Here is a 27,603-nt window from a genome sequence, read left to right as displayed (position 1 = left end):
AACCAAGAAATATTAGAAAACTCATTTGCCAAGATAAAAGCTGAGCTAAAGTCAATGAATAGCAAAATGAATAATGCAGAAGAACAAATAAGTGACCTGGAATAATGGAATAAGGAATAATGGAAATCGTCCAATCAAGACAGAAAGCCAAATTAAAAAAAAATAAGAAGAAAGCAATACAAGAGACCTATGGGATAATATAAACTATGCCAACCTATGCAAAATAGGGATTCCAGAAGGGAAAGAAAGCAAAAAGGGATCAAAAATGTGTTTGAAGAAATTATGGCTGAAAACTTCCCAAATGTAAAGAAGGAAACAGATATCCACGTACAGGAAGCACAGAGGGTCCCAAACAAGATAAACCCAAGCAGACCTACACTAAGACATACTATAATAAAAATGTCAAAAGCTAAAGACAAAGAGAAGATTCTAAAGGCAGTAAGAGAAAAGCAAAGAGTTAATTACAAGGGAACCCCACTAACACTATCAGCTGATTTCTCTACAGAAACGTTGTAGGCCAAAAGCAAGTGTCAAGATATATTTAAAGTCCTGGAAGGGAAAAATTTGCAAACTAGAATACTCTACACAGCAAGATTATCCTTTAGAAGAGGAGAGATAAAAAACTTCCCAGACAAGCAAAAATTAAAAGAATACAGCAATACTATACTTATCCTAAAGGAAATATTGAAAGTTCTTCTCTAAATAGAAAAGAAGTAAGAATCTATAAGAAAAAGAAAATTACAATTGGAAAATAATCACTTAAAGAAACCAGTACACAGATTAAAACATTTTAATGAAATGTTTTAATCAAAATTAATCAGAATGTTTTAAATTTTAATCAAAATATTTTAAAATATTTTCTGTGAAAGTGATGACAACCACAATGAATAGCAAAAAGAAGAACATGAAGATGTAAGAGAGGACATCAAAATCATAAAATGTGGGGGAGGAGAGTAAGAAAATGTGGATTTTTTTTTCCCCTAGAATGTGTTTGAGCCTATATGACTACCAGTCTAAGGCAACTATATATAGGAAGGAGTTAACATACATGAAAAACAGTGTAACCACAAGTCAGAAACACACAATAGATTCACAAAAACCAAAAAGAGAACATAAGTATAATACAAAAGGAAAATCATCAAATGATGAAAGGAAAAACAAAAGGAAAAAGAAACGGACAAAGAAGAAATATAAAATCAATGGGAAAATAAGGTTTTAAATGGCAATAAATATATATCTATCAATAATTACCTTAAATGTTAATGGACTAAATGCTCCAGTCAAAAGACAGAGTGGCAGGTTGGATAAAAAAACAAGAGTGTACAGTATACCGCTTACAAGAGATGCACTTTAGGGCAAAGAACACACATAGATTGAAAGCCAGGGGATGGAAAAAGGTATTTCATGCAAATGGAAATGAAAAGAAAGTGGGGGTCCCAATACTCATATCAGACAAAATAGACTTTAAAACAAAGGCTATAAAGAAAGATAAAGAAGGACACTATATAATGATAAAAGGATCAATACAAAAGGATTTTACACTTATCAACATATATGTACCTAAAATAGGAGCACCCAAATACATAAAGCAAATACTAACAGACATAGAGGGAGAAATTGACAGGAATACAATAATAGTAGGAGACTTTAACACCCCACTCACATCAATGGACAAATCTTCCAGACAGAGAATCAATAAGGCAACAGAGATCCTAAGTGATGCAATAGGACAGTTAGACTTAATTGATATTTTCACAACATTACATCCAAAAAATCAGATTACACATTCTTTTCAAGTGCACATGGAACATTCTCTAGAATTAACCACATACTAGGGCACAAAACAAGCCTCTACAAATTTAAGACTATAGAAAATATCTCAAGCATCTTTTCTGACAACAACAACATGAAACTAGAAATTAACCACAGAAAAGGAAATGAGAAAAAAATGATTCCATGGAAACTAAACAACATGCTTCTAAAAAACCAATGGGTCAATGATGAAATCAAAGAGGAAATTAAAAAATACCTTGAGACAAATGGCAATGAAAACACAGCCATACAAAGTCTATGGGATACAGCAAAAGCAATTCTTAGAGGGAAGTTTATAGCAATACAGGCCTTCCTCCAAAAAGAAGAAAAATCTCAAATAAACAACTTAACCAACCACTTAAAAGAATTAGAAAAAGAAGAAAAACAAAACCTGAAGTCAGAAGAAGGAAGGAAATAATAAAAACTAGAGAGGAAATGAATAAAATAGAAATTTAAAAAATAGGACAAAATCAGTAAGACCAGGAGTTGATTCGTTGAAAGGATAAACAAGATTGACAAACTTCTGGCCAGGCTCACTAAGAAGAAAAGAGAGAAAACCCAAATAAACAAAATAAGAAATGAAAAAGGAGACATAACAATTGATACTACAGAATAACAAAAAACCATAAGGGAATACTATGAATTATATGTCAAAAATTTGGTGACCTAGAAGAAATGGGACAAGTTTCTAGAAACATACAGCCCTCCAAAATTGAATCAAGAAGAAATAAATAATTTGAACAGACTGATCACTAGAACTGAAATAGAGTCTGTAATTTAAAAACTCCCTACAAATAAAAGTCCAGGACCAGATGGCTTCACAGGTGAATTCTAGCAAACATACAAAGAAGAATTTATATCAATTCTTCTCAAATTCTTACAGAAAATTGAAGAGCAGGGAACACTCCCAAGGACATTTTAATGAAGCCACCATATCACTGATAATAAAACCAGACTAACACACCATCAGAAAAAAAAAATTACAGGCCAATATTTTTGATGAATATAGATGCGAAACTTCTCAACAAAATATTAACAAACCAAATCCAACAACACATGAAAATGATCATAACCGTGACCAAGTGGGATTCATCCCAAGTTTACAAGGATGGTTCAACACACACAAATCAATCAATGTGATACACCATATAAATGAAAGAAAAAACAAAAACCACATGATCATCTCAATAGATGCAGAAAAAGCATTTGACAAAATTCAACATCCATTCATGATAAAAATTCTTACCAAAGTGGATGGAGAGGGAACATATCTCAAAATAGTAAAAACTATTTATGACAAACCCACAGCCAATATAATAGTCAAAGGTGAAAAGCTGAAAGCCTTCCTGCTAAAATCTGGAGCAAGGCAACATTGCCCACTCTCACCTCTTCTATTCAACACAGTATTGGGAGTCCTAGCCACAGCAATCAGACAAGAAAAAGAAATAAAATGTATCCAAATTGGAAGGGAAGAGGTAAAATTGTAATTATATATAGATGATACACTGTATGATACCCTAAAGACTCCACACAAAAACTGCTAAAACTGATAAATGAATTCAGTAATGTAGCAAGATACAAGATTAACATACAGAAGTCAGTTGCATTTCTTTACAACAACAATGAAATATCAGAAAGAATGTAAAAAGAAAACAACAAACAAAAAATAATACTTTCTAAAATCACAACCCCCAAAATAAAATACTTAGGAATAAACCTCACCAAGAAGGTGAAAGACTCATAAGCTGAGAGCTATAAAACATTAATAAAGGAAATTGAAAATGATTCAAAGAAATGGAAAGATATCACATGCTCTTGGATTGGAAGAATTAATATTGTTAAAATGGCAATAGTACCCAAAGCAATCTACAGATTTAACACAATCTCTATCAAATTACCAATGGCACTTTTCACAGAACTAGGACAAATAACCCTAAAATTCATCTGGAACCATAAAAGACTCAGAACTGCCAAAGCAATCCTGAAAAAAGAACCAAGCAGGAGGCATAACCATCCCAGACTTCAGAGAATACTACATAGCTACAGTAATAAAACAGTGTGGTACTGGCACAAAAACAGAATATGGATCAATGGAAAAGAAGAGCCCAGAAGTAAACCCACACACCGCAGTCAATTAATCTTCAACAAAGGAGGCAAGAAGGTACAATGGGAAAGGAGTCTTTTCAGCAAAGGGTGTTGGGAAAGTTGGACAGCTGCATGTAAATCAATGAAGTTAGAACACAACCTAATTCTATCAAACATTTAGAGAAGAGCTAACACCTATCCTTCTCAAACTCTTCCAAAATATAGCAGAGGGAGGAACACTCCCAAACTCATTCTACAAGGCCACAATTACCCTGACAACAAAACCAGACAAAGATGTCACAAAGAAAGAAAACTACAGGCCAATATCATTGATGAACATAGATGCAAAATCCTCAACAAAATACGAGCAAACAGAATCCAACAGCACAGTAAAAGGACCATACACCATGATCAAGTGGGGTTTATTCCAACAATGCAAGGATTCTTCAATATATGTAAATCAATCAATGTGATACACCATATTAAGAAATTGAAGGAGAAAAACCATATGATGATCTCAATAGATGCAGAGAAAGCTTTCGACAAAATTCAGCACCAATTTATCATAAAAACACTGCAGAAAGTAGGCATAGAGGGAACTTTCCTCAACATAATAAAGGCCATATATGACAAACCCACAGCCACATCGTCCTCAATGGTGAAAAACTGAAACCATTTCCACTAAGATCAGGAACAAGACAAGGTTGCCCACTCTCACCACTCTTATTCAACATAGTTTTAGAAGTTTTACCCACAGCAATCAGAGATGAAAAAGAAGTAAAAGGAATCCAAATCAGAAAATAAGAAATAAAGCTGTCACTGCTTGCAGATGACATGATACTCTACATAGAGAATCCTAAAGATGCTATCAGAAAACTACTAGAGCTAATCAATGAATTTAGTAAAGTAGCAGGATACAAAATTAATGCACAGAAATCTCTGGAATTCTTATACACTAGTGATGAAAAATCTGAAAGTGAAATTAAGAAAACACTTGCATTTACCATTGCAACAAAAAGAATAAAATATCTAGGAATAAACCTACCTAAGGAGACAAAAGACCTGTATGTAGAAAATTATAAGACACTGATGAAAGAAATTAAAGATGATACAAATAGGTGGAGAGATATACCATGGTCTTGGATTGGAAGAATTAACATTGTGAAAATGACTCTGCAACCCAAAGCAATCTACAGATTCAATGCAATCCCTATCAGACTACCACTGGCATTTTTCACAGAGCTAGAACAAAAATTTTCACAATTTGTATGGAAACAAAAAGGCCCCGAATAGCCAAAGCAATCTTGAGAATGAAAAACGGAGCTGGAGGAATCAGGCTCCCTGACTTCAGACTATACTACAAAGCTACACTAATCAAGACACTATGGTACTGGCACAAAACCAGAAATATAGATCAATGGAACAGAATAGAAAGCCCAGAGATTATCCCACGCACTTATGGTCACCTTATCTTTGATAAAGGGGCAAGAATATACAGTGGAGAAAAGACACCCTCTTCAATAAGTGGTTCTGGGAAAACTGGACAGGTACATGTAAAAGTATGAAATTAGAACACTCACTAACACTATACACAAAAATAAACTCAAAATGGATAAAAAATAAACTCAAAATGGATTAAAGACCTAAATGTAAGGCCAGACACTATCAAACTCTTAGAGGAAAAAATATGCAGAACACTCTATGACATAAATCACAGCAAGATGCTTTTTGACCCACATCCTAGAGAAATGGAAATAAAAACAAAAATAAACAAATGGGACCTAATGAAACTAAAAAGCTTTTGCACAGCAAAGGAAACCATAAAGAAGGCCAAAAGACAACCCTCAGAATGTTAAAATATTTGCAAATGAAGCAACTGACAAATGATTAATCTCCAAAATTTACAAGGAGCTTATGCAGCTCAATAAGAGAAAAAGAAACAACTCAATCCAAAAATGGTCAGAAGACCTAAACAGACATTTCTCCCAAGAAGATATACAGATTGCCAACAAACACATGAAAGAATGCTCAACATCATTAATCATTAGAGAAATGCAAATCAAAACTACAATGAGATATCATCTCACACCAGTCAGAATGGCCATCATCAAAATATCTAGAAACAATAAATGCTGTAGAGGGTGTGGAGAAAAAGGAACACTCTTGCACTGTTGGTGGGAATGTAAATTGATACAGCTACTATGGAGATCAGTATGGAGTTTCCTTAAAAACTACAAATAGAACTACCATACAACCCAGCAATCCCACTACTGGGCATATACCTTGAGAAAATCATAATTCGAAAAGAGTCATGTACCAAAATGTTCATTGCAGCTCTATTTACAATAGCCAGGACATGGAAGCAGCCTAAGTGTCCATCAACCAATGAATGGATAAAGAAGATGTGGCACATATATACTATGGAATATTACTCAGCCATAATAAGAAACGAAATTGAGTTATTTGTAATGAGGTGGATGGACCTAGAGTCTGTCATACAGAGTGAAGTAAGTCAGAAAGAGAAAAACAAATACCGTATGCTAACATGTATATATGGTATCTAAGAAGAAGAAAAAAAAAATGTCATGAAGAACCTAGGGGTAAGACAGGAATAAGGACATAGACCTACTAGAGCATGGATTTGAGGATATGGGGGAGGGGAAGGGTAAGCTGTGACAAAGTGAGAGAGTGGCATGGGCATATATGCACTATTAAACGTAAAATTGATAGCTAGTGGGAAGTAGCCACATATCACAGGGGGATCAGTAGATGATTTGTGACCATGTAGAGGGGTGGAATAGGGAGGGTGGGAGGGAGGGAGATGCAAGAGGGAAGAGATATGGGAACATATGTATATATATAACTGATTCACTTTGTTATAAAGCAGAAACTAACACACCATTGTAAAGCAATTATACTGCATTAAAGATGTTAAAAATAAATAAATAAATAAGTACGTAAGTAAGTAAGCAATGTGACTATACTTAACAGTATTGTATTGTACAATTGAAATTTGCTAAAAGGGCAGAGCTTGTGTTCTCACTACACATAAAAAAAGAAAATGGTAACTATGTGAGGTGATGCATATGTTAAGTAGTTTGATAGTGATTAATATTTTACAATGTATATGTATATCAAATCATCAAGTTGCATACTTTGTACAATTTTAAACTGTCAACTATACCTCAATAAAGCTGGGGGTGGTTGGGGGAGAGAATGAATATATATTGGAAGGAGAGGAGAAGCCAGAGAGAAACAGAGAGTCAATGTCATGAAAAACCTGAAAAATCATGGTAGAGTTTTGAATTTACCCAAAGAGGCACTGTCATATTGGAAAGCTTACTGTGGCTACAGTGAGTAAAATGGAGTGGAGAGGTAAGACACTAGAAGAGAATACCCATAAGAGGACATTGTAGTAATTCCTACAAGAATCAACTTGGCATAAACCTTGGTGGTGACAGTAAGAACAAGGAGAAGTAGACAGATTTACAATCTGTTTAGGAAAAAGAATCAACAGGAACTGATGATCAGTTAGAGGTGATGGGTGAGAGGGAACAATAAATCAAGAATTATACCCACTTCCCAGGACTGAGTAATCACATGGACAATATCACCATTGTAAAAGAGAACACAGGGCAAAAAGTGTGGGGTGAAGTAAACTGCTGTTTTGGACATGTTAAAATTAGATGTTTCTGTGGAATAAGTAGAGGCACCCAGTGAGCAGTAGGGTCATACAAGTCTAGAAAAGGAGAGGGTGGGGCAGGGAGGGAAGGAGTAAATGAAAGAAGGAGGGAGGGAGGAAGGGGGAGGGAAGAAAGGGGAGGGAGGAAAAGAAGAAGGGGGAGAGAGAGAGAGGTAGAGAGAAAGAAAGAGAAAGGCCGACTGGAATGTATGCTTGGGAGCTATCAATGCATGGGAATTAAAGGTCCTAGAAGTAAGGGAATTCGTTCTCCCGAGAAGAATTCCTACAGTGAGGAAGAAAAAGCCCCAGAACAGACTTTGGAAATGCCAACTAAATTCTTTATGTTTCAGATTTTATAAATGTTTAACTGTTGCAAGGATTAACTGAGAGGCTATATACAAAACATTTAGCATGGTAACTAACGCATAGTTCAACAATAGTGATCTGGGAAACAGGTTTACTAGTTCAGTCTTGGTAAGTGAAGATCATTTATGTGTTTTTAATTCTCATTTTCTTCTCTTCCTTGAAAAGTCCTTACACAGACAATCGATATTTAACATGTTTGTTTAAAAATAGAAATTTTTATTTATTTTCTTAGGTAATCAGGTTTTGAAAATCCTAAAATTGGTACTTCTGTGAAAAGAGATTCTTTAAACATTCATTTAATTTCTCCTTCAAGTTTCATGTCCACAAATATGCCAACAACTAGAGTTCTAATCTCAGTATTTCCCCTCCTTCTATTGCAAGCTAAATCTCGTCTTTGTATTTAAAATGACTATCCTCTCAAAACACTGGCTTTTCTTTCATGTATTAAAACATTTTTGAACACTCTAAATATTTTAGTTTGTCAAGATTAAAATACAAAAACATGATCATCTTCAATAATAACCATCCTGGTACAAAATGAACACCTGGAAAGCATTACTGGGTTTAATACACAAAGGACAGCATATACTTTGCATGTGGATGCAAATTTTAGAGGCAGAAATTAAAAATACCAACCTCAATTCTAAACTGAAGTTCTTAAATTGTAAATTCAGAAAAATTAATAATATATTACTATTTTGTTAAATTTAAAGATTAAATACTTTCTGTTAAATGTACATGTCACCTTGCACAAGTCATTTAGTATCATTATTCATTAACTTCCTCATCTCTGAATGAAAGCCCCTATTATTCCAACCTTCTACATATATATATATATATATATTTAATGATTTACTGCCATTATGTAAATAAAAATAAAATAGAAGCTCTTCCAATTTCAGCTCTGATATATAAAGACCTTAGACATCATCACTTCTGTCCTTAAAACAACAAAAAGCTGAACGCTGAACAAACTCAAAATCAATTACTTTTCTGGGACTCTTTGGAGAACTGAGGTCAAGGGCAAACCACTAGTCAAAATCTGGAGAAATAGGCAAAACCAGAGAATCACAGCCAAGATCTGTTTCCCCAGAGCAGAAGCTACGGGAACCATAAACTGATAGGAACAGTTAAATGGTAGTTTTGATGAAATGCTGGAGACCGAGTGTAAACTAGCATGAGAGGAGGAAACTCTTTGGGGCTTTAGTCTTTGGGGAGCTTCCATACTTTAATGGGTTTTACCTCCAGGAACCCTACCAGGCTCTTACTGAGGAGACAAGAAAGATCTGGAAGTGGAAGGGGAAGAGTAATTGTGAAATGTACATGAGTGTTTTCCATGACAATGGTCTACTCTCCAGGGGCAAAGATTTTACCAGAGACATATCCCACCTGGGGGAAGGGCATTTCCCCACTGCAGTCCCATCTAGCCTACCTGTCTCAACTAAGAGTAGGAGGAACTAAAAGACATTGGGAAGGTCACAGCCCAGGGACACAGACCCACTGAAAAACTTGTATTTAATCATAATAGTATAGAACACATCTGCTCCCCCATTCTTTACCATCACACCAACAGGGCTGCCAAATAATAATAGTACATGACAGCTGAAAGAACTGTCACACTTCCAGAGAAGGAGTGCTTAGGGAAGCCCAAAGTCAATAAAAAAGACAAGAGAAATTTAAAGCCTCTGGCAACTACTAGTAGAGAAAACATTAAATACAACCCAACTCCTAGTCAGATTAACATAAATTCTCACACTAGAAGCCTAAGTACTTATTCTATTACCTGATACATCACATCTGGCTTTCACAAAAAAATTACAAGGCATGATAAAATGCAAGAAAAGCACAGTCTAAAAAGACAAAAAAGCATAAGAACCAGACTCAGCTATGACACAGATATTGGAATTATCAAACAAGAAATTTAAAATAACTATGATTAATATGTTATGGGAATAATGGAAAATGTAGACAATAATGGAAAATGTAGGCAAATGTAGGCAGAAGAGATGGGTAATGTAAGCTGACAGATGGAACTCTAAAACAACTTGAAATAAAATGTTAGACATAAAAGACACTAACATAAATGAATGCCTTTGATGGGCTCATCAGTGGAGGATACAGCTTAAGGAAAGAAGCAGTAAGCTTGAGCTAGGTCAATAGAAACGTCTCAAGCTGAAATACATAGTTAAAAAAAAAAATACAACATCTAAGAACTCTGAGAAATTTCAGAAAATGTTACATACACATAATTAGAGTACCAGAAGAAGAAAGAGAGTATAGAGCAGAGGAAATATTTGAAATAATAATGACCAGGAACTTTTCAAAGTTAAGGTCAGAAACCAAAACACAGAACCAGGAAGCTCAGACAGCACCCAACAGGAAAAATTCTCCCCTCTACACCCACACCCAAAGCAACTCTGTATCTTTGAATATCATACCCAACTGCAGAATACCAAAGACAAAGAGGAAATTTAGAAAGAGGTAGAGGAAAAATATAATCTATATAGGACCAAGAATAAGAATTAACAATTACAGTGTACTTCTCATCGGAAACCAGGCAAGCAAGAAAAAGGTGGAGTGAAATACTTATTGTTGAAAGAAAGTACACCACAATCCAGAATTTCATATCCATGAAATAATTCTTCAAAATAAAGTAGAAATAAATACCGTTTCAGACAAACAAAAACGAAGGAATTCATTGCCAGAACTGCTCTGCAATAAATGTTAAAAGAAATTCTTTAGGTAGAAGGAAAGTGATATAGGTAGAGAAACACAGATCCACATAAGAAAAGATGAATGTCAGAGAAAGAATAAATAAAAGTAAAATAAAATATTTTACTTTTCTTACTCTGAATTAATTAACAGATAACAGTATAAAGTAATAATACAAACAACATATTGGTAATTATAGCATATGGATAAGTGAAATAAATTATGCCAATTTCATAAAGAACAGGAGACATTGGAAATATTCTGTTATAAGGTACCTACCTGTATTACCCATGAAGTGGTACCGTGCTATTTGAAGGTAGATTTCGATTAGGGAAAAATGAATATTGCAAGCTTACATTAGGGAAAAATGTATATAGTAACCACTACTTTTTTTTTTTCAGTACGCGGGCCTGTCACTGTTGTGGCCACTCCTGTTGCAGAGCACAGGCTCTGGAAGCACAGGCCCAGCGGCCATGGCTCACGGGCCCAGCCGCTCCACAGCATATGGGATCCTCCCGGACCGGGGCATGAACCCACGTCCCCTGCATCAGCAGGCGGACTCTCAACCACTGTTCCACCAGGGAAGCCCAGTAACCACTATTTTAAAAAATATATATAATTAATTTACTAAGAGAGGCAGTAAACTAGAATTAGGTAAAATACTGTTTAAAACCAGATAAGGCAGAAAAAGCAGTGGGGTGGGGGGGGGGGGGAGAACAAGTACAACTAATACAGATCAACTACTAACATGGTAGATATTAATCCAACAATATCAAAAATCACTCTGAATGTGAATGGTTTAAATACAGCAATTAAAAGACAGAGATTGTGAAAGTCAGTAAAAAAATAAAATAAAAGCCAACTATGTTGTCTACAAGAAATCCACTTTAAATATGAACACTCATACAGGTTAAAGCTAAAGGGATAGAAAAAGATACTTTTTCTATCTCTTTAAAAAAATACCATAATAATGCTGAGGAGCACATAAAAATTAAAAATAAAATAACTACCTACTGGGGCCATAATAGACCTCAATACCGGTTTTGCTCCGGTTTTGAATTTCCTGTTTAGCACAAAACTCTGGTTTGCACAATCAGCCATTCTCGCTTCTGTAACTATGCTTGCTGGTTACCCCATAAATTTTAAACCAATCAGAATACAGGATTAATGTTCCCTAAATAAGATAGCCAATCTGTTTTGCCCACAACTGGAAAGTCCCGAACTTGTTTGTACCAATGTATAAAAAAGTTAAAACGGCCCCTTTGGGGGCTCTCGGAATGCCTTTGGAAACAAGGGCACAGGGGCCCAGGTTCGAACCTGCAATAAATGACCCTTGCTGTTTGGCTTTGACTCTCGACTCTGGTGGCTTTGTGAGGGATCTCGCGACCGTGGGCATTTCATTTGGGGGCTCGTCCGGGATATCCCCCAAGCCCACCAGACCTCAGGTCAACGGGTCATTACTGATAATCAATCGGTAAGTAAGCCGGCTCAGGGTACTTTCTGTTTTGGGAACTAGGACGGTCCTGGCGGACGCGCTATAGGACACCTAGTCGGATGTGGTCGGAGACGTCCACCACAACCCATCTGGGGCTAAAAGCCCATCTGGAATACGCATGCGATATCGCTGCTAACCCTTTTCCCTTTCCCTAGCCCATCAGGTGCGCGCATGCGATATTGCTACTAAAATTTACCTTTCTTCCTTAACAGGTTTCATTATCTGAGCGGATCTTAATTTACTTTTGTTTTAAAATAACTTTCTCTGACTGATCTCTTCCAGGACCTAAACATGGGCCAAACACAGAGCACCCCTCTCTCCCTTCTTCTGGCTAATTTTCGGGATGTAAAGTCCCGAGGACACAACCTCAGTTTAGACATCCGGAGAAAAAAACTAATTACCTTCTGCCGCTCTGAATGGCCAACTTTCGGGGTTGGCTGGCCCACCGAGGGTACCTTTTGCCTTCCTATAATTCTGAAAGTTAAATCTAGAGTTTTCTTGTCGGGACAAGAAGGTCATCCGGACCAAATCCCTTATATTTTAGTATGGCAAGATTTAGTAGAAAATCCTCCTCCTTGGGTGACACCCTTTTTGTCCCCAGATTCATGTAGGATTCTTGCGGCTAAGCCAACCAAGCCACCCAAACCACAACCTCCCACTGCACCTATACTTTCTGATAGCCAAGACCTTCTTCTTTTGGACCCCCCCCCATCAACCTCCTCCTCTAAACCCCCAACTGGCTCCAATCCCTGCCCCTGGCCCTGATCCTCTCCCCCCAATGGACCCTCCAGATATTCCCCCAGAAGGACCTCCAGAACCAAGTCCAGATAATCGAGAGGCAGAAGCATTGCTAGGTCCCTCACCCCCTGAGGGCGATGGGCCAGCTGGCCGAACCCGAGGACGCACCCAACGCGATCCAAGGTTCCACCCTCCAGATTCCACCATAGCCCTGCCCTTACGAGAAATAGGCCCCCCCGATGAAACAGGGAACCCTCGGCTCCAATATTGGCCATTCTCTACCAGTGACTTATATAATTGGAAAACCCAGAATGCCCGCTTTTCCGATAACCCTAAAGACTTGATAGCTCTTCTAGACAGCATTATGTTTACTCATCAGCCCACCTGGGATGACTGCCAGCAGCTCCTCCGGCTCCTATTCACCACCGAAGAACGAGAGCGAATCCAGCTGGAGGCGAAAAAACTGGTTCCTGGAGATGATGGTCAACCCACTGCTAACCCTGACCTCATCAATGCAGCCTTTCCCTTAACTCGCCCCCCGCAAGATGAATGGGACTATAACACCGGAGAAGGTAGGGGACGACTGCTCATTTATCGCCAAACTCTAATGGCGGGTCTCCGGGCTGCCGCGCGCAAGCCCACTAATTTGGCCAAGGTATATTCAATTATACAAGGTAAAACAGAAAGTCCCTCCTCTTATTTAGAAAGATTAATGGAAGCCTTTAGACAGTATACCCCTATGGACCCAGAGGCCCCCGAAAATCAGGCTGCTGTTGTAATGTCTTTCGTTAAGCAGGCAGCCCCTGATATTAAAAAGAAACTCCAGAAATTAGAAGATCTGGAGGGCAAACAGATACAGGATCTACTCCGTATCGCCCAGCGCGTCTTTAATAACCGAGACGCCCCAGAGGATAAACAACTTAAAGCCACTGAAAAAATGACTAAGGTCCTGGCTGCCATTGTTCAGAAAGACCAAGAGGGCCCCCCAGCCACTCGACCTCCCAGGTGACCATTGGACAGAGATCAATGTGCCTATTGCAAAGAAAAAGGCCACTGGGCTCGAGAATGCCCCAAGAAAAGGCAGCCGCGCCCCAACCAGAGGCAATGGCAACCGAAGGCCACCCCAGTCCTATTTACACATGATGCAGAGTAGGGGGGACGGGGTTTGGACCCCCTCCCCGAACCCAGGGTAACCCTACAAGTGGAGGGGAAACCAGTCCAATTCCTGGTGGATACGGGGGCACAGCATTCGGTCTTGATTAAGCCCCACGGGAAAGTTTCTAACAAGTCCTCCTGGGTTCAAGGAGCTACTGGAGTTAAACATTACCCCTGGACTACTCAGAGAACTGTAGACTTGGGCACTGGAAGGGTGACCCATTCCTTTTTGGTCATTCCCGATAGTCCTTGCCCCTTACTGGGAAGAGATTTACTCACTAAAATGGGAGCACAAATTCATTTTCGACCAGAAGGGCCGATCGTAACAGACCCTCAGAACCAACCCATATCTGTGCTCACCCTAAACTTAGAAGATGAATACCGACTTCATCAGGAACCACCCTCCCAAAATCAAGACATAGAATCATGGCTTCAGCAGTTTCCCGAAGCATGGGCAGAAACAGGCGGGATGGGATTGGCAAAACATCGCCCAGCCCTATTCATAGAAATCAAACCAGGAGCGGACCCTGTGCGTGTTCGGCAGTATCCCATGCCCCTAGAAGCCAAAACTGGTATCACCCCCCACATTCGCCAACTTCTTGATCTGGGAATATTGCGCCCCTGCCAGTCAGCTTGGAATATGCCCTTGCTGCCAGTTCACAAACCTAACAGTAAAGACTATTGGCCAGTGCAGGACCTAAGAGAAGTTAACAGACGGGTCATAGATATTCACCCCACTGTGCCCAACCCATATACTCTCTTGAGTGCCCTTAGTCCTGAAAAACAGTGGTATACTGTGTTGGACCTCAAAGATGCCTTTTTCAGTTTAACTTTGGCGCCTAAAAGTCAAGAACTCTTTGCCTTCGAATGGTCGGATCCCGAGAGAGGCATAAACGGACAACTCACCTGGACCAGACTTCCCCAAGGATTCAAAAATTCGCCCACCTTATTTGATGAGGCCTTACACGAGGATCTCAGTGAGTACCGGAGACAAAACCCCAATGTAACCCTCCTACAGTATGTTGATGATCTCTTAATAGCTGCTGAGACCGCTGAAGCCTGCCTGCAGGGAACCAGAAACCTCCTACAGACTCTCGGCACCCTGGGATACCGGGCCTCTGCCAAGAAAGCGCAGATCTGCAGGCCTGAGGTAACTTACCTGGGGTACCTATTGAAAGGGGGGCAACGATGGCTCACAGATGCACGGAAGGAAACCGTCCTCCGCATCCCCAGACCCACCACGCCTCGACAGGTAAGGGAATTTTTGGGGTCAGCGGGGTTCTGCCGTTTATGGATACCCAAATTTGCTGAAATGGCCAAACCGCTATACTTGGCCACCAAAGAGCAGACGCCCTTTGAATGGACAGAGGAGGCTGAGCAATCATTTCAGCAGATCAAAACTGCCTTGCTATCCGCACCCGCCCTGGGTCTCCCTGATGTCTCCAAACCCTTCCACCTCTTTGTAGATGAAAGCAAAGGCATAGCTAAGGCCGTGTTGACCCAGCCCCTCGGTCCTTGGCCCAGACCTGTCGCTTACCTGTCAAAGAAATTGGACCCAGTGGCTGCCGGATGGCCTCCTTGCCTCCGGATGATCGCCGCCACGGCCCTAATGGTAAAGGATGCTGACAAACTAACTATGGGACAGGAGTTGCATGTCACCACCCCCCACGCCATCGACGGGGTTCTCAAACAACCTCCCAACCGATGGATGAGCAATGCTCGACTGGTCCACTACCAGGGTCTACTGTTAAAGCCCCTCAGAATCAGCTACACTCCGCCGCGGGCATTAAACCCTGCCTCCCTATTACCTGACCCAGATTTGGACTCCCCACTCCATGATTGTGCAGAGGTACTGGCCCAGATCCATGCGGTTCGGGAAGACCTACGTGACCAGCCCCTACCGGATGCACAAGTCACATGGTTCACTGACGGCAGCAGCTTTGTTCAGCAAGGTCAGAGGTATGCGGGGGCAGCGGTAACATCAGAAACTGAGGTGATATGGGCAGAGACTCTCCCCCCAGGGACCTCAGCCCAAAAAGCTGAATTAATTGCCCTGACCCAAGCTCTCAAGATGAGCAAACGCCAAAAAGCCACCATATATACAGACAGCCGGTATGCTTTCGCTACCGCACATATACATGGGGCAATATACCGAGAGCGGGGACTACTCACAGCAGAGGGCAAAGACATCAAGAACAAAGAGGAAATCCTGGCCTTGCTAGCGGCCATATGGGAACCCAAAAAGCTAGCCATTGTACATTGCCCGGGGCATCAAAAACCCACAAATCCAGTCGCCCGAGGCAACAATTTGGCAGATCAGACGGCTCGGAAAGCGGCATTCACCCCAATACCATTGCTTCCTCTACAATTACCGGATCCAGGGCCTCGAGAATTACCGCCCCAACCAGACTATTCGGAGGAAGATATTAGATGGATGAACAAGCTCCCTCTAACCCAGGTTAGAGACGGATGGTGGCGGGACTCTAAAAACAATATTCTCCTTCCTGAGAAACTAGGAACCCTAGTCCTTGAACGGATCCACCGCAGCACCCACTTAGGCGCCCGACGGCTACAGGATCTTATCAGGCAGACTGGACTTAAAATTAAAAATGTCTCTGAAAAGACTGAACGACTGGTTGCTGACTGTGCAGTCTGCCAACTCCATAATGCCAGCACCCACCCGTCAACCACTGGCATTCGGGAAAGAGGAAACCAGCCCGGAGCCTACTGGGAAGTGGACTTCACGGAGGTAAAGCCTGGCAAATATGGGTATAAATATTTACTGGTGTTTATAGATACCTTTTCAGGTTGGACTGAGGCATTCCTAACCAAGAATGAGACTGCACAAATAGTAGCTAAGAAACTACTAGAAGAGATCCTGCCCAGGTATGGTTTTCCAGTTATGATAGGGTCCGACAACGGGCCAGCCTTCGTTTCTAAGGTAAGTCAAGATCTGGCTTCCATACTTGGGGCTAATTGGAAATTACATTGTGCATACCGCCCCCAGAGTTCAGGACAGGTAGAAAGAATGAATAGAACTTTAAAGGAGACTTAAACTAAATTGACCACGGAGACTGGCGCTAACTGGGTAGTCCTACTCCCCTACGCTTTGTTTAGGGTGCGAAATTCCCCCTATAAGTTAGGATTTACTCCCTATGAAATAATGCATGGTAGGCCTCCTCCTATTATCCCTAACCTAAAGACTAACCTTATCCAATTGGACCTAGAAAATAATCTCCTGTCTTCCCTAAAAGAGCTATATGCAACAGGACCCCCCCCTACTCCACACCAGCTCCGGCCGGGTGACTGGGTTCTTGTCAAACGCCATCGACAAGAGACCCTAGAACCCAGGTGGAAAGGACCTTACCAGATCATTTTGACAACGCCGAGGGCCGTCAAGGTAGACAGCATAGCTGCCTGGATCCATTACACCCACGTCAAGCCGATAGACCCATGACTTATTTCACAGCCATATTACAGAATAATAAAAGCCCCACCATTAATGAGGGTAATAAATACCTTCAGGCTGGATGCACTGGCACCCCCGGGATCCCAGTATGCTGGAATACCAGGGCACCTACACACATGTCAGATGGAGGGGGGCCACAAGATATGATGCGCCAGGTAAAGACCCAAAGACAAATAGAAGAAATTTATCAACATCTCTATCCAGAACTTAATTATCATCCCCTAATTCGACCCAAGGTCGATCCCTCAGAATTAGACCCCCAGACTATGACCATATTAAAAGCTACATTTATACTTCTAAATATGACTAACCCCACTTTAGCACAAGATTGCTGGCTTTGTTTACCTCAAGGACCGCCCCGCCCGATAGCCATCCCCATTGGTAATGGTCCACACCTTGCCAAACAGTGCACCCCTACTTTATTGCCTGCACCATTTCTCAAACAGTTTTCAGGGTTCTCTACTACTTTAAATGCTACCTGTTTTGTTAAAAATGATTCCCTCATTAATGACAGTATTGACTTGGGAATACTGTCTTCTGTTAATTGTACATCATATATAACTGTAAATTCATCCCTTTGCAGTTCTAACACTACTGTTTTTGTTTGTGGAAACAATATAGCTTACACCTATTTGCCCCTAAACTGGACGGGGATTTGCACCCTGGCCACTATTTTACCCAATATAGATTTAATTTCGGGAGACACGCCATTACCTATTCCTAGTTTGGACCTTTGGGCTGGAAGATCTAAACGAGCCGTCCCTCTTATTCCCCTTATCGCGGGGCTAGGAATTACTTGAGCTGTAGCCGCTGGGGCGGCAGGCCTTGGACACTCCCTCTATTCTTATAATCAGTTATCTAGACAATTAATAGAAGATATTGAAACCCTCTCCGGGACTATCCAAGATTTACAAGACCAACTTGATTCATTGGCTGAAGTAGTCTTACAGAATAGACGGGGTTTAGATTTATTAACTGCCGAACAGGGAGGAATATGCCTTGCCTTAAAAGAAAAATGTTGTTTTTATGCAAACAAATCTGGCATTGTAAGAACCAAAATTCATCAGCTGCAAGAAGATTTAGCGCGCCGGAGAAAAGAATTATTAGACAATCCCCTCTGGACAGGACTTCATGGAATGCTCCCATATCTCCTTCCTGTTTTGGGTCCCTTATTATACATACTTATATTACTCACCATAGGCCCCTGTATAATCAGTAAAATCATGGATTTTGTACGTGAAAGGATAAATGCAGTTCAATTAATGGTATTAAGAACTCAATATCAACCCATAGAAATAGAGGAAACCGAGACATAAGGACCCAAGATTGGCTCCTTAAAGCACTTATTGAAAGGGGGGAATGAGGAGCACATAAAAATTAAAAATAAAATAACTACCTACTGGGGCCATAATAGACCTCAATACCGGTTTTGCTCCGGTTTTGAATTTCCTGTTTAGCACAAAACTCTGGTTTGCACAATCAGCCATTCTCGCTTCTGTAACTATGCTTGCTGGTTACCCCATAAATTTTAAACCAATCAGAATACAGGATTAATGTTCCCTAAATAAGATAGCCAATCTGTTTTGCCCACAACTGGAAAGTCCCGAACTTGTTTGTACCAATGTATAAAAAAGTTAAAACGGCCCCTTTGGGGGCTCTCGGAATGCCTTTGGAAACAAGGGCACAGGGGCCCAGGTTTGAACCTGCAATAAATGACCCTTGCTGTTTGGCTTTGACTCTCGACTCTGGTGGCTTTGTGAGGGATCTCGCGACCGTGGGCATTTCAATGCTAATGAAAAGAAAGTTGAAGTAGATATATTAATTTCAGACAAAATAGCCTTCAAAACAAGCAAAATAATGAAGTATAAAGAGGCACATTACCCAATTATAAAGGCGTCAATACTTCTAAAAGACAATTCTAAGCGTGTTTGTATCTAACCATAAAACGTCAGAATACATGAAGCAAATACTGATAGAAATGAAAATAAAAACAGGAAATCCACTATTATAGCTGGAGACTTTAACATGCCTCTTTAAATAATTGATAGATCAAGCATGTAGAAAATCAGCAAGGATATAGTTGACCTGAACACCACTATCAATTACTTCATCTATATTTATTTATAGAATACTGCTTCCAACAACAGCAGTATATGTAATCTGCTCAAACACACATGGAACATTCACCAAGAGATGCCACATATCTTGTTAAGGTGTGGGCCATAAAATACACATTAACACATTTAAAGTATAGAAGTCATACAAAGTATGTTCTCAGACCACATTGGAAGTAAACTGGAGATCGATAATTAAAAGATAGCTGGAAATCCCCCAGTATTTGGAAATTAAATATCACCTTGCTAAATAATACATGAGTTAAGAAGTGTCAAGAAAAAGTGTTTAAATATTTTGAACTAAATGAATATGAAAATACAGCAAATCAAAATTTATAGGATGCAGTGAGAGCAGTGCTTAGAGAGAAATTTATACCATTAAATGCATATATTATAAAAGAAGAAAGACCTAAAATCAATATCTAAGCCTCCACCTTAGGAAACTAGAAAGAGAAGAGTAATTTGAGCCTAAAACAAACAGGAGAAAATAAATATAAGTTAAACAACAAAAATTAGAGCACAAATCAATGAAATTGAATCCAGGAAAACAATAGAGAAAATCAACAGAAGTAAAAAGTGATTCCTTGAAAAGATCAATAAAATAAAGCTCTAACCAAGCTAAGCAAGAAAACAAGAGAGAAGACACATTACCCACATCAAAAATGAAGAAGTTATCACTGTTATTCCTAGGAATAGTGAAAGGAAAATAATGAAGTACTATGAAAAATTCTATGCCCACAAATTTGATAACTTGCATACAATGGAACTATTAACTGAAAGACACAAACTGCCAAAACTCACCCAAGGAAAAACAGTTAATCACAAGAGGTCTATATCTACTAAAGCAATGGAATCAATAATTAATAGCCTCACAGAAAATAAAGCACCAGGCTCTGATGGATTCACTGGTAAATTCTATCAAACTTTTAAGCAACAAATGACACCAATTCTCTGCAATCTTATCCAGAAAATAGAAGCAGAAATAACATTACTAATCCATTCTATGAATCCAGAATTATCCTAACACCAAAACTAGACAAAGACATAAAAGAAAGGAAAACTCTCTACCAATATTGCTCAGGAACATGGATGCAAAAATTCTCAACAAAACATTAGCAAACCTATTCTAACAATGTTTTAAAAAATTATACATCAAAACCAAGTGGGATTTAGTTCAGTTGCGCAAGGTGGGGCCAATATTCAAAAATCAATCAATATAATCCACAATATCAACCTACTAAAGAAGAAAAAATCATTTGATCATATCAGTTGATGAAGAAAAAGCATCTGATGAAATCAAACACCTATTAATAATAAAAAAACTCTCAGCAACCTAGTAATAAAAAGGAATTTCCTCAACCTGATAATATCTACAAAAACCCTACAGCTAACAACATACTAAACAGTGGGGAAGTAGATGCTTCTTTTTTTTTAACATTATATTTTATTGACTTAAGAGACACTGAAAATATTTACATCATAAGTAAGACTACATTATAAAAACCTAGTGCCCGTGCCATCCTAGGAAATAATATGGAAGTGAATAAGATTTATTGTTGATTGAAGGTTTATAAAATTCAACACAAAGATCAAAGGGTTAATGTTCTGACACACTATGCATAGCTCCTTGGAAATCTTTGAGGATTTTTTTTTTTATTGAAGTATAGTTAACTTACAATATTGTGTAAGTTTCAAGTGTACAGCAAAATTGTTATATGTATACACTCTTTTTCAGATTCTTTTTCATCGTAGGTTACTACAAGATATTTAGTTCCCTGTGCTTTACACTAGGTCCCTGTTGTTTATGTATATTATATATAGTAGTGTGTGTATGTTAATCATAAACTCCTAATTTGTCTCCCCCACCACCCCCACTATCCTCTTTGTTAACCATCAGTTTGTCTTCTATGACTGTGAGTCTATTTCTGTTTTATAAGTAAATTCATTTGTATCTTTTTTACGTTCCACATATAAGTGATATCATATGATATTTGTCTTTGTCTGATTTACTTCACTTAATATGGTGATCTCTAGGTGCATTCATGTTGCTGCAAATGGCATTGTAACAGGGAAGAGTTAAATCAGACTCCACGCTGGATCTGTTTCTTTGACTTTAACCTCTGCTTTTTGTTGCTTTTGTCATTATAATCATATATAATGGCCTGCCACAGGGAACCCTGCTCCTCTGCTGTTCAGCTCACTGGGAGACAATCTGACCCTGCTCAACTGTGGATGGCTGAAAGAAAAAAGAAACTAACACATCCCCTCACCAAGGCTGGTCATTCCAGGACATGTTTTGCAAGACTGATGGCCTTTTTACTTTACTTCCTCACCTCCTCTCCCTCTCTATTCTGCCTTTTTACTTTACTTCCTCACTGGATCTCCCTCTCTGATTATATAAAAGAAAATGGCATCCAGACCCTGATAAGATGGTTTTTCAGAGACACTAGTCTGCCATCTTCTTGGTCTGCTGGCTTTCGAAATAAAGTCGTATTCCTGCCTCAACACCTTGACTCCAATTCATTGGCCTTTTGTGTGGCAAGCAGAGTGAGCTTGGACTCAGCAACAGCATTATTTCATTTTTTTTATAGCTGAGTAATATTCCATTGTATATATATACCACAACTTTTTATCCATTTCTCTGTTGATGGACATTTAGGCTGCTTCCATGTCTTCATTATTGTAAATAGTGCTGCTATGAACATTGGGGTGCATGTATCCTTTCTAATTAGAGCTTTCATCTTTTCCAGATACATGCCCAGGAGTGGGATTGCTAGGTCATATGATAACTCTATTTTTAGTTTTCTAAGAAACTTCCATACTGTTCTCCATAGTGGCTGCACCAATTTACATTCCCACCAACAGTGTAGGAGGGTTCCTTTTCTCCACACCCTCTCCCTCATTGATTATTTGTAGACTTTTTAATGATGGCCATTCAGACCAGGGTGAGGTGATACCTCATTGTAGTTTTGCTTTGCATTTCTCTAACAATTAGCGATAATGAGCATCTTTTTATGTGACTGTTGGCCATGTATATGTCTTCTTTGGAGAAATGTCTATTTAGGTCTTCTGCCCATTTTTTTGATTGCATTGTTTGGATTTTTCTTTTATTATTAAGTTGTATGAGCTATTTGTATGTTTTAGAAATTAAGCCCTTGTCTGTAGCACCATTTGCAAATATTTTCTCCCAGTCCATAGGTTGTCTTTTAATTCTGTTTATGGTTTCCTTTGCTGTGCAAAAGCTTTAAAGCTTAATTAGATACCATTTGTTTATTTTTGCTTTTATTTCCATTACTCTAAGAGAAACATCCAAAAAAATATTGCTGAAATTTATGTCAGAGTGTTCTGCCTATGTTTTCCTCTAGAACTCTTATAGTATCCAGTCTTACATTTAGGTTTTTAATCCATTTTGAGTTTATTTTTGTACATGTTGTTGGAGGATGTTCTCATTTCATTTTTCTACATGTACCTGTCCAGTTTTCCCAGCACCACTTAAGATCAGAAAAAAATCTTAGAGATGCCTTTCTCATCACTTCCATTTAACAATATACTGGAAGTCCTAGCTATTGATATGACAAGAAAAAGGAATAAAAGGTATATAGACTGGGAAGGCAGAAACAAAACAGTTTTTCTTAACAGATGGCATAACTGTAGAAAATTCTAAAGAATTAAGCAAAAGAAAAACCCCAGACATACAAACAAAGAAAACCCTCTGGAACTGAAAAGTAGATATAGTAAAGTCACAGGGTACATGGTTAATATATGAAAGTCAATTGCTTTACTACATGTCAGCAACAAGTAATTGTAACTTGAAATTTAAAACACTACCATTTACAAAAGTACTACAAAAATGAAATACTTAGGTATAAATCTAACAAAATATATAAAGAATCTAAATGCAGAAAAATAGGTAACTCTGATAAAAGAAATTAAGTAAGATCTAAGATTTATTTTGTATTTTTATTTATTTATTTAAACAACTTTATTGGACTATAATTGCTTTATAATGGTGGGTTAGTTTCTGCTGTATAACAAAGTGAATCAGCTATACATATACATATAACCCAATATCTCCTCCCTCTCCACCCTCTTGTGTCTCTCTTCCATCCTCCCTATCCTACCCCTCTAGGTGGTCACAAAGCACTGAGATGATCTCCCTGTGCTATGCAGCTGCTTCCCACTAGCTAGCTATTTCACATTTAGTACTGTATATATGTCCATGCCAGTCTCTCACTTCATCACAGCTTACCCTACACCCTCCCCGTGTCCTCAAGTCCATTCCCTATGTCTGTGTCTTTATTACTGTCTTGCCCCCAGGTTCTTCAGAACCATTTTTTTTTTTTTTGGATTCCATATGTATGTATTAGCATGTGGTATTTGTTTTTCTCTTTCTGACTTACTTCACTCTGTATGACAGACTCTAGATCCATCCACCTCACTACAAATAACTCAATTTTGTTTCCTTATATAGCTGAGTAATATTCCATTGTGTATATGTGCCACATCTTCTTTATCCATTCATCAGTCGATGGACACTTAGGTTGCTTCCATGTCCTGGCTATTGGAAGTAGAGCTGCAATGAACATTGTGGTACATGACTCTTTTTGAGTTACGGTTTTCTCAGGGTATATGCCCAGTAGTGGGGTTGCTGGGTGGTATGGTAGTTCTATCTGTAGTTTTTGAAGGAACCTCCTTACTGTTCTCCATAGTGGCTGTATCAATTTACATTCCCACCAACAGGGCACACCCTTTTCTCCACATCCACTCCCACATTTATTGTTTGTAGATTTTCTGATGATGGTCATTCTGACTGGGGTAGGTGATACCTCACTGTAGTTTTGATTTGCATTTCTCTAATGATTAGTGATGTTGAGCATCCTATCATGTGTTTGTTGGCAATCTGTATATATGCTTTAGAGAAATGTCTATTTAGGTCTTCTGCCCATTTTTGGATGGGGTTGTTTGGTTGATATTGAGCTGTTTGTAAATTTTGGAGATTAATCCTCTGTCAGTTTCTTCAATTGCAAATATTTTCTCCCATTCTCATGGTTGTCTTTTCATCTTGCTCTTGTGCAAAAGCTTTTAACTTTCATTACACCTCATTTGTTTATTTTTATTTCCATTTCTCTAGGAGGTGGGTCAAAAAGGATCTTGCTGTGATTTATGTTATAGAGTTTTCTGCCTATGTTTTCCTGTAAGAGATTTCTAGTGTATGGCCTTACACATAGGTCTTTAATCCATTTTGAGTTTATTTTTGTGTATGGTGTTAGGGAGTGCTCTAATTTCATTCTTTTACATGTAGCCATCCAGTATTCCCAGCACCACTTATTGAAGAGGCTGTCTTTTCTCCATTGTATATTCTTGCCTCCTGTATCAAAGGTAAGGTGACCATATGTGCGTGGGTTTATCTCTGGGCTATCCATCCTGTTCCATTGATCTATATTTCTGTTTTTTTTGCCAGTACCATACTGTCTTGATTACCATAGCTTTGTACTATAGGCTGAAGTCTGGGAACCTGATTCCTCCAGCACCATATTTCTTTCTTAAGATTGTTTTGGCTATTTGAGGTCTTTTGTGTTTCCATACAAATTGTGAAATTTTTGTTCTAGTTCTTTGAAAAATGCCATTGGTAGTTTGATAGGGATTGTATTGAACCTGTAATTTGCTTTGGGTAATATAGTCATTTTCACAATGTTGATTCTTCCAATCCAAGACCATGGTATATCTCTCCATTTGTTTGTATCAACTTTAATTTTTTTCATCAGTGTCTTATAGTTTTCTGCATACAGGTCTTTTGTCTCCTTAGGTAGGTTTATTCTTAGGTATTTTATTCTTTTTGTTTCACTGGTAAATGGGAATGTTTCCTTTATTTCTCTTTCAGATTTTTCATCATTAGTGTATAGGAATGCAAGAGATTTCTGTGCATTAATTTTGTATCCTGCTACTTTACCAAATTCATTGATTAGCTCTAGTAGATTTCTGGTAGCATCCTTAGGATTCTCTATGTAGAGTATCATGTCATCTGCAAACAGTGACAGCTTTACTTCTTCTTCTTCTCTGATTTGGATTCCTCTTATTTCTTTTTCTATTCTGATTGCTGTGGCTAAAACTTCCAAAACTATGTTGAACAATAGTGGTGACTCTGGAAAACCTTGCCTTGTTCCTGATCTTAGAGGAAATGGTTTCAGTTTTTCACCATTGAGAATGATGTTGGCTGTGGGTTTGTCATATATGGCCTTTATTATGTTGAGGTAAGTTCCTTCTATTCCTTCTTTCTGGAGGGTTGTTATCATAAATGGGTATTGAATTTTGTAAGAATCTTTTCCTGCATCTATTGACATGATCATATGGTTTTTCTCCTTCAATTTGTTAATACGTGCATCACATTGATTGATTTGAGTATACTGAAAAATCCTTGCATTCCTAGGATAAACCCTACTTGATCATGGTGTATGATCATTTTAATGTGCTGCTGGATCCTGTTTGCTAGTATTTTGTTCAGGATTTTTGCATGTATGGTCATCAATGATATTGGTCTGTAGCTTTTTTTCTTTGTAAAATCTTTATCTGGTTTTGGTATCAGGGTGAACATGGCCTCATAGAATGAGTTTGGGAGTGTTCCTCCCTCTTCTGTATTTTGGAAGAGTTTGAGAAGGATGGGTGTAAACTCTTCTCTAAATGTTTGATAGAATTCACCTGTGAAGCCACCTGGTCCTGGGTTTTGTTTGTTGGAAGATTTTTAATCACAGTCTCAATTATAATGCCTGTGATTTGTCGGTTTATATTTTCTATTTCTTCCTCATTCAGTCTCAGAAGCTTGTGCTTTTCTAAGAATTTGTTCATTTCTTCCAGGTTGTCCATTTTGTTGGCATATAGATGCTTGTAGTAATCTCTCATGATCCTTTGTACTTCTGCAGTGTCAGTTGTTAGTTCTCCTTTTTCATTTCTAATTCTATTGATTTGAGACTTCTCCCTTTTTTTGTTGATGAGTCTGACTAATGGTTTATCAATTTTGTTTATCTTAAAGAACCAGCTTTTAGTTTTATTGATCTTTGCTATTGTTTCCTTCATTTCTTTTTCATTTATTTCTGATTTGAGCTTTATGATTTCTTTCCTTCTGTTAAATTTGGAGGGTTTTTTGCTTATCTTTCTCTAATTGCTTTAGTTGTAAGTTTAGGTTGTTTATTTGTGAAGTTTCTTGTTTCCTGAAGTAGGATTGTATTGCTCTAAACTTTCCTCTTAGAACTGCTTTTGCTCCATCTCATAGATTTTGGGTCGTTGTGTTTTCATTGTCATTTGTTTCTAGGTATTTTTTGACTTCCTCTTTGATTTCTCCAGTGATCTCTTGGTTATTTAGTAGCATATTGGTTAGCCTCCATGTGTTTGTATTTTTTACAGATTTTTTCCTGTAATTGATATTTAGCCTCACAACATTTTGGTTGGATATGATACTTGATACAAATTCAATTTTCTTATATTTACCATGACTTGATTTGTGAACCAAGATATGACGTATCCTGGAGAATGTTCTAAGAGCACTTGAGAAGAAAGTGTATTCTATTATTTTTGGATGGAATGTCCTATAAATATCAAGTAAGTGCAACTTACTTAATGTATCATTTTAAGGTTGTGTTTCCTTATTTATGTTCATTTTGGATGATCTGCCCATTGGTGAAAGTGGGGTGTTAAAGGCTCCTACTATGATTGTGTTACTGTCGATTTCCCCTTTTATGGCTGTTAGCTTTTGCCTACGTATTGAGGTGCTCCTGTATTGGGTGGGTAAATATTTACAATTTTTATATCTTCTTATTTGATTGATCCCTTGATCAATCCTTCCTTGTCTCTTCTATTAGTCTTTATTTTAAAGTCTATTTTGTCTGATATGAGAATTGCTACTCCAGCTTTCTTTTGATTTCCATTTGCATAGAGTATCTTTTTCCATCCCCTCTCTTTCAGTCTGTATGTCTACCTAAGT

At 38.4% G+C, this 27,603-nt stretch overlaps 1 protein-coding gene across 2 annotated transcripts in view; it reads right to left on the bottom strand.

The window, feature by feature from the left end:
• Positions 1–27,603, bottom strand: part of NECAB1 (N-terminal EF-hand calcium binding protein 1) — a 279,084-nt gene that overhangs the window by 197,460 nt on the left and 54,021 nt on the right. The gene's annotated exons all lie outside the window — the stretch shown is intronic.

Source organism: Tursiops truncatus, chromosome 17 (assembly GCF_011762595.2).
Source record: "Tursiops truncatus isolate mTurTru1 chromosome 17, mTurTru1.mat.Y, whole genome shotgun sequence".
Lineage (NCBI taxonomy): Eukaryota > Metazoa > Chordata > Mammalia > Artiodactyla > Delphinidae > Tursiops > Tursiops truncatus.
The sequence above is the reverse complement of the archived record's forward strand: the minus strand, read 5'-3'. Positions and strand labels throughout refer to the sequence as shown.